This window comes from Cyprinodon tularosa, unplaced genomic scaffold (assembly GCF_016077235.1).
Source record: "Cyprinodon tularosa strain WSP-4 unplaced genomic scaffold, ASM1607723v1 ctg529, whole genome shotgun sequence".
Lineage (NCBI taxonomy): Eukaryota > Metazoa > Chordata > Actinopteri > Cyprinodontiformes > Cyprinodontidae > Cyprinodon > Cyprinodon tularosa.
Window position 1 is genome coordinate 704179 of NW_024039262.1, and position 6966 is coordinate 711144.

A 6966-nucleotide genomic window follows, 5' to 3' on the forward strand; every position below is an offset into this window, starting at 1 on the left:
CCGCCGAGCTTTGAGAACTCAGAAACTAGTCGGGGTACAATTCTGTGCTCCGAACAGATGTACATTAAAATATGACAATCCACTTCAATTCCATTCAATTCAGTTTATTTCTATAGCGCCAAGTCACAACACATCATCTCATAGCACTTTACAGTTCAACCAGATCATCCAGTCAGATTGATGCAAAGTTTTCAAAGGAAAACCAGTTGATTGCATTGACTCAACTGCAATCCCTCACACTAAGCATTCTTGTAGCGACAGTGGAGAGGAAAAACTCCCTTTTAACAGTAAGAAGCAGAACCAGGCTCAGTGTGAGCGGCCATCTGCAGAGGTCGACTGGGGTTCAAGGAGACAGAGGCAGAGATACAAAAAGCAGCTGTAAAAGGCGGCTCGGTTCCAGGAAACACGGCCAGACAGACGAGCTCCGAGTCAGCTCCCATGTCAGAGGATGAAGAGAGCACATCCAGTCAGTCACAGTCAGAGAAACAGGACTACACTGAAAAACAGGCCGATCTCCAGCATCTATAAACAAAGGTGTTGATGGTCACAGCACGGCTGATATTTCTCTCCAGGATGGAGTCACATCTAAACAGGAACAGACCAGATTAAGCTACTATGAGTTCACTTGCAGGGAGGATCCCATTTTCAATACCCTGCTTCATTCTACCTCTGTGTTATGATGCCGTTGCTGCAGGTCAAGACTTATCCCTCAGAGACTTTGGTAACTGAGGGTAACCTAACATTGGCATTTACAGGTAACTGTTTTGCATGTTGTAGAGGATCAATACTCCAAAACACTTTCTGTTCCAAGACCAGTCGTATGGGGGGGGTGGTGGGGGGGGGGGGGGGGGGGGGGGGGGGGTTGGGGCTGACCAGGTTCTCCCGGAAACAGAAACATACACACTCACATATAGGAAACACAAAGGTTCCACACAGGAGAAATGTTCTTTCATACATTGAAATTCAAAGCTACTAAGCCTGCCGATGGAACTTGGAAAGGGAAAGGGTGTCAGCCTGACCGGCGGAGGCCCAATATTTAATTGAGAGGCAAGACAAAACAGGTTTTGGTGGCTTTATTGAACTCCAGCTTGTGCACACCAACACCTTCTTCCACCAAAAATAACAAACAGCATGTTATTCCAAACTCAATTCAGGTGACACGAAGGAAGGAACCATGAAGAGGGATTATTGATATGATTATTATTGATGTTTTATTGTTATCTCCCTTTTTTCTCCTCTTTCTTTCATCTTTTCTCATTTTTTCTGTTTTTCCTTTCCTGTTCTACTTACATTGCAGTGACCATATAATCTCTAATCCTCCCTGCATGAATTATAATAAAGCTATTTATATGCATAAATCAAGCAGAAAACTATGGCGATAGCCGTACTGCTCCACTTGTGAAAGCAAAAACTGTTGGGCTCTTATTGGCATCAAGACAATTATCCTTATTGCCACATCGCCAGACAGGATACTGTAAAAAAACAAACAAAAAAACTTAATATACATACAAACCTAAACCAAAACAATAAACTATACACCCAATGTAATATTTACATACATAAAAATCAATACAATAAAAAAAATCTAAAACCAATCACAAAAAAAACACATCGAATTTAATACCACTTAACCAAAACTATCCTCCTGATCATTTTGGTTTGCTTCAAGTGCATTGCAGCGCCTGGAGCACTTCTACATTTTTCTATGAGGTGCCCCCAGGGACATAAATCAGAATTAACTTGCATATACACATATTAAATTACACTCTTCCATATAATATACTGAAAACCTCACACAAACACTAGTAAAAAGCTCTCACATAAACTAGTGAAAACATTTACCTTATATAATCTACTCAAAAGCTCTCATACAAAGTAGTGAGAACTGTTCATATAAATTGGTGAAAAGCTTTACCTTTCATACACACTACTAGAAAGCTTTCATATACACTATTAAAAAGCTCTCATATACACTACTAAAACGCTCTCATATACACTATCAGAAAGCTCTCATATACACTATTAGAACGCTCTCATATACACTATTAGAACGCTCTCATATACACTATTAGAACGCTCTCATATACACTATTAGAAAGCTCTCATATACACTATTAGAACGCTCTCATATACACTATTAGAACGCTCTCATATACACTATTAGAAAGCTCTCATATACACTATTAGAAAGCTCTCATATACACTATTAGAACGCTCTCATATACACTATTAGAAAGCTCTCATATACACTACTAGAAAGCTCTCATATACACTACTAGAAAGCTCTCATATACACTATTAGAAAGCTCTCATATACACTATTAGAAAGCTCTCATATACACTATTAGAACGCTCTCATATACACTATTAGAAAGCTCTCATATACACTATTAGAAAGCTCTCATATACACTACTAGAAAGCTCTCATACACACTACTGAAAAGCTATTAGCGGATTTCAGTTGAAACGGAAGGTGTTTCAGTGAAACAGGAAGGACCGTCATTACACCGGAAGTTGTTTTAAACGGAGGTCATTCTGGCTAGCTCCGTACATTTTGTGCTATCTCCGGCCGAAATTGTATCAAATAAAATTATTGATTCATGCTCAGCTATCCGCTAAACAACTCACAGAAGCATGGGCATTACTCGACTGTATTTTTTATGTTTTTGCTTCAACAGAGATCCTTTTTCGGTGTTGTGCGAAATTCTGTTCCCATGTGAAAATCTGTTCCACCTGTGTCGGGAGCGCGCCGCGCATTGCAGCCACATAAGCGGATCTGATCATTTCCCAGGCCTTTCGGATCATTTCTTGGTTAAATAAAAAGTCGTAAAATTATACAAGGTTGAGACATTTAGTTTAATCAGCCGCTGTTGTTTACAAAATTGTAAAATAAAAAAAATAAATGCGGTTTTCTTATGCTGTTTTGTGTTGTTATTTTAAACGCCAAGAGAATCAGTCTCTTTCCAAGTTTTTTCACTTCAGCCTGACAGAAATAAAAGTCAAGTCACCAAATACCAAATTTGTATTTATAATTTTTTATTACTGATATAAGATGATGGGAAGTGCCTGATAGCAGTTCCATAATATGGAAACAAATTAATTTAGCTGCAAATCTTAAACTGTGTTTATTCCTCTCTTCATCAACAACAAACCATCTGGATTCGGTGATATTTGAGCAATGTTTGCCTAAATTAAAGGAGGGGGACCATATATTTTAGCTTTCTAATAGTGTGTATGAGAGCGTTCTAATAGTGTATATGAGAGCTTTCTAATAGTGTATATGAGAGCGTTCTAATAGTGTATATGAGAGCTTTCTAATAGTGTATATGAGAGCGTTCTAATAGTGTATATGAGAGCTTTCTAGTAGTGTATATGAGAGCTTTCTAATAGTGTATATGAGAGCTTTCTAATAGTGTATATGAGAGCTTTCTAATAGTGTATATGAGAGCTTTCTAATAGTGTATATGAGAGCTTTCTAACAGTGTATATGAGAGCGTTCTAATAGTGTATATGAGAGCTTTCTAATAGTGTATATGAGAGCGTTCTAATAGTGTATATGAGAGCTTTCTAATAGTGTATATGAGAGCTTTCTAATAGTGTATATGAGAGCGTTCTAATAGTGTATATGAGAGCTTTCTAATAGTGTATATGAGAGCGTTCTAATAGTGTATATGAGAGCTTTCTAATAGTGTATATGAGAGTGTTCTAGTAGTGTGTATGAAAGGTAAAGCTTTTCACCAGTTTATATGAACAGTTCTCACTACTTTGTATGAGAGCTTTTGAGTAGATTATATAAGAGGTAAATGTTTTCACTAGTTTATGTGAGAGCTTTTTACTAGTATTTGTGTGAGGTTTTCAGTATATTATATGGAAGAGTGTAATTTAATATGTGTATATGCAAGTTAATTCTGATTTATGTCCCTGGGGGCACCTCATATTTTTCTGCCAGCCCTGCTGACGAGCCAAACCAGGAAAAGGTGACAGAAACAGAAACTAAGGAAAAATAATTGACATTCATGTTTACACTTCTTTGCACAGGCAGGATAGACATTCTTTCTGCTTCACAGGAAAGCATGTAAAACTGTCCAAACAAAACTACAATATAGAACTCAAACTACCCAACTATTTGTTCAAACTTAATACTACATAACACAAAATCATTTATCATATTACATGGGGTAATGAGACTCCTTGTCCCCATTACAAAGGAGGAATCAGTGCTAAACTATTTATTTTTAAAAAATTAAAAACTTTTTATCAATTTCAATGGGGAGTTAATAAGAATAAATAAAAAATGCAGTTGTGACATTAGTTTGCTTGAATGAGCTGTAGGGCTCAGAATAGTTTTAAAATGTTCCTTAGATTAAACATAATTCAAATGTTAGAATGCATAAAACAAGATTAAATGTTTTCTTAATATCTGTAGGTTTCTTTACAGCTTCAGTGTAAATCATTGTACAAGATTATTGTGTATTAAATGTAATGGTTGGAGTTTATAATCAGAATAATGAGCTAAAACGACCACAGGATGACAGGAAGATTTCAGCTGCCAGGCATTCAAAGGTTAAACATAGTTGGTGTTCTGTGATTCAAACCTGAAGCATTCTGTATAATAATCACTCAGAAAACACATGATTTAAATGTTATACTTTTAATGGTGACTTTAAAGCTAAAATTAAAGTAATTGTGTATAAGAACGTCTGGTTGTGACTGCACATAAGTTTTGAGTAAATGATGAATTATTGAGTAAAAAGGCAGTGCTGATCTTGATAAGAACAGTAATTAAACTCTGTTTTGTGTCGCAGGATCCGGAAGGAACGGATTGCTGGCTGTGATGTGAACATGGCGGACCAGCGTGTGGATTCTGCATCTGCACGCCATCATGGAGACAACATGGAGACCAAAGGGGACTTGAGACCCTGATTGAATAATTAGATTGATAAGTGATGGAGACACTGAATGAATTTTAGGAACCGACAGCTTTATGCTCAGCTATGTTCGCCATTTGCCTTGAATGTTAACTCGTCGTGATTTATGGCTTTGATTCATTTTGATTTATCGTTATGAAGAAAATGGAAACATTTTACTCCAGACCCACATCAAAATCAGGTTTTATGCAACTTTTGATTTGCTGTAGAAAGACTCATGAGTGGATTGGCGTCAAAGGTCCTTAAATTAAAAGGTAACGGTACTTCCTTTTTTTTTTTTTTTCCACCTTGCTCAGATTGCCTGAGAGTGGGATTTTAGGAAGTCATCTTCATTATGTGCGTGGCAAAGATTTGGGAATGGAATAAGGTGTCTTTGATCTGAGAACATAGTGCATGTTCAATTCAATTCAGTTGATTTATAAAGCACCAATTCACAACACATGTCATCACAACGCACTTAAAGTTCAACCAGATCATACAGTGTAGTGAGGAGAAAGTATTCAACTATTCACCCTAGCTAAATAAACAGAGATTGATGGATTTCACTTAGTAGGTGCATTTATTCATATATTTGCAAAGAGAGAACAGTTCATCATACAGCCCTTATGGCACAGCAATCTGCCCTGTTCTGCATGAGAAGCATTCGTTCCCCGTTACTTACAACAGTGGAAAAGTAGTCAGAGTCAAATTTATTATAGGAAGAAGCTATATCTGGCCTACAAACAACATCCTGCAGAGAATTGTGTGGCGTTAAAAGTGAAACAGATTGAGCAAAAAATGAGAAAGTTTAGAGTGGGTAAATAGGATAAATTAATATATAATGGAGGACAAATCTATATTTTTTGACAATAGTCACATTGATTCAAAGTTTTCTATCATAGAAAAAAAAACAGTTGATTGCATCGATTCATTGACTAGAAGGCAATCCCTCACACTGCATGTGAGACGCACCAAAAATAGGTGACCACACTGGTTATAAGTTTCTTCATTTGTACAGGGAGAGCAGTGGGCAATTTACCATTATGCAATACTAGACAGTTGCTTAGGGCCCAAAGTTCCTGGGAGCCCCATAAAACTGTGTTTATGTATGGTTAATACAACTATTCCTTATCTGTGCACATTAATTATGTTTGTGATAAAAATCCTTTCGCTAAAATGCCATCAGAATGCTTATAATATTAAGTGTGTCTCAGCCAAATAAAAAGGGTTGGGGTGAGGTATGCATACAAATGAAAAATAGAGAACAGATAAGCAGATCATGGCTTGTCTGCAGTGAAAAGAAGGATTGGGTTATTTACTTTTGCCGTCGCCTTTTTGGAATCACAAGAAGGAGCAATCACCTAAGTGAGCTTAGTGGTTGGAAAATTGTTTCATTCCTTTTGAGACGGCATGAAAAGTCACAGTGTATTCCCATTATGAGTTCGTATGAAATCTTACGATAAGTTATGCACTGTAATTTCGTACGTTTTAGACGTTTTTTTCATCTTATTTCGTCGTATTTTTACGTCTTGCCTCGAGACAAGATATCCTTGTGCATGCACATCTTACGCACCATTCAATAACATAGAATTTAACATACAATTAACCCTAACTGCTTTTTTCGTCTGTCTGCCTGCGCATGCGCACTGATCTGTTTTTTCGAGGAAAAACGTCCAAAACGTACGAAATACTGTGCATAACTTTTCGTACGATTTCATACAAACTGATAATGAGAATATGTTGAAAGTCAGTAGAGTACAAAACATAGAGAGGAAAACAAAAAGAAAAGTGACAAGCAGAGAGGGATAAAATGTAGAATAATGAATGTCTATTGTATTAAAAAAGTTTCTATCTGTATAATGGGTCTGTTTTATGTGTTGTCTTCTCAATTCAGAGGGGCCCCTGCCGGTTTTTGCCTAGGGCCCCAAATATTCTAAATCCGCCTCTGGATGTGGGTCACAGCAGAACATGAAATCAAAGCTTAATTTTTAATTGATAAAAGCTTATTTAATTTTTCTGTTGGGTCCTCAGAAAGCAAAACAGATCCCAGACTTATTTT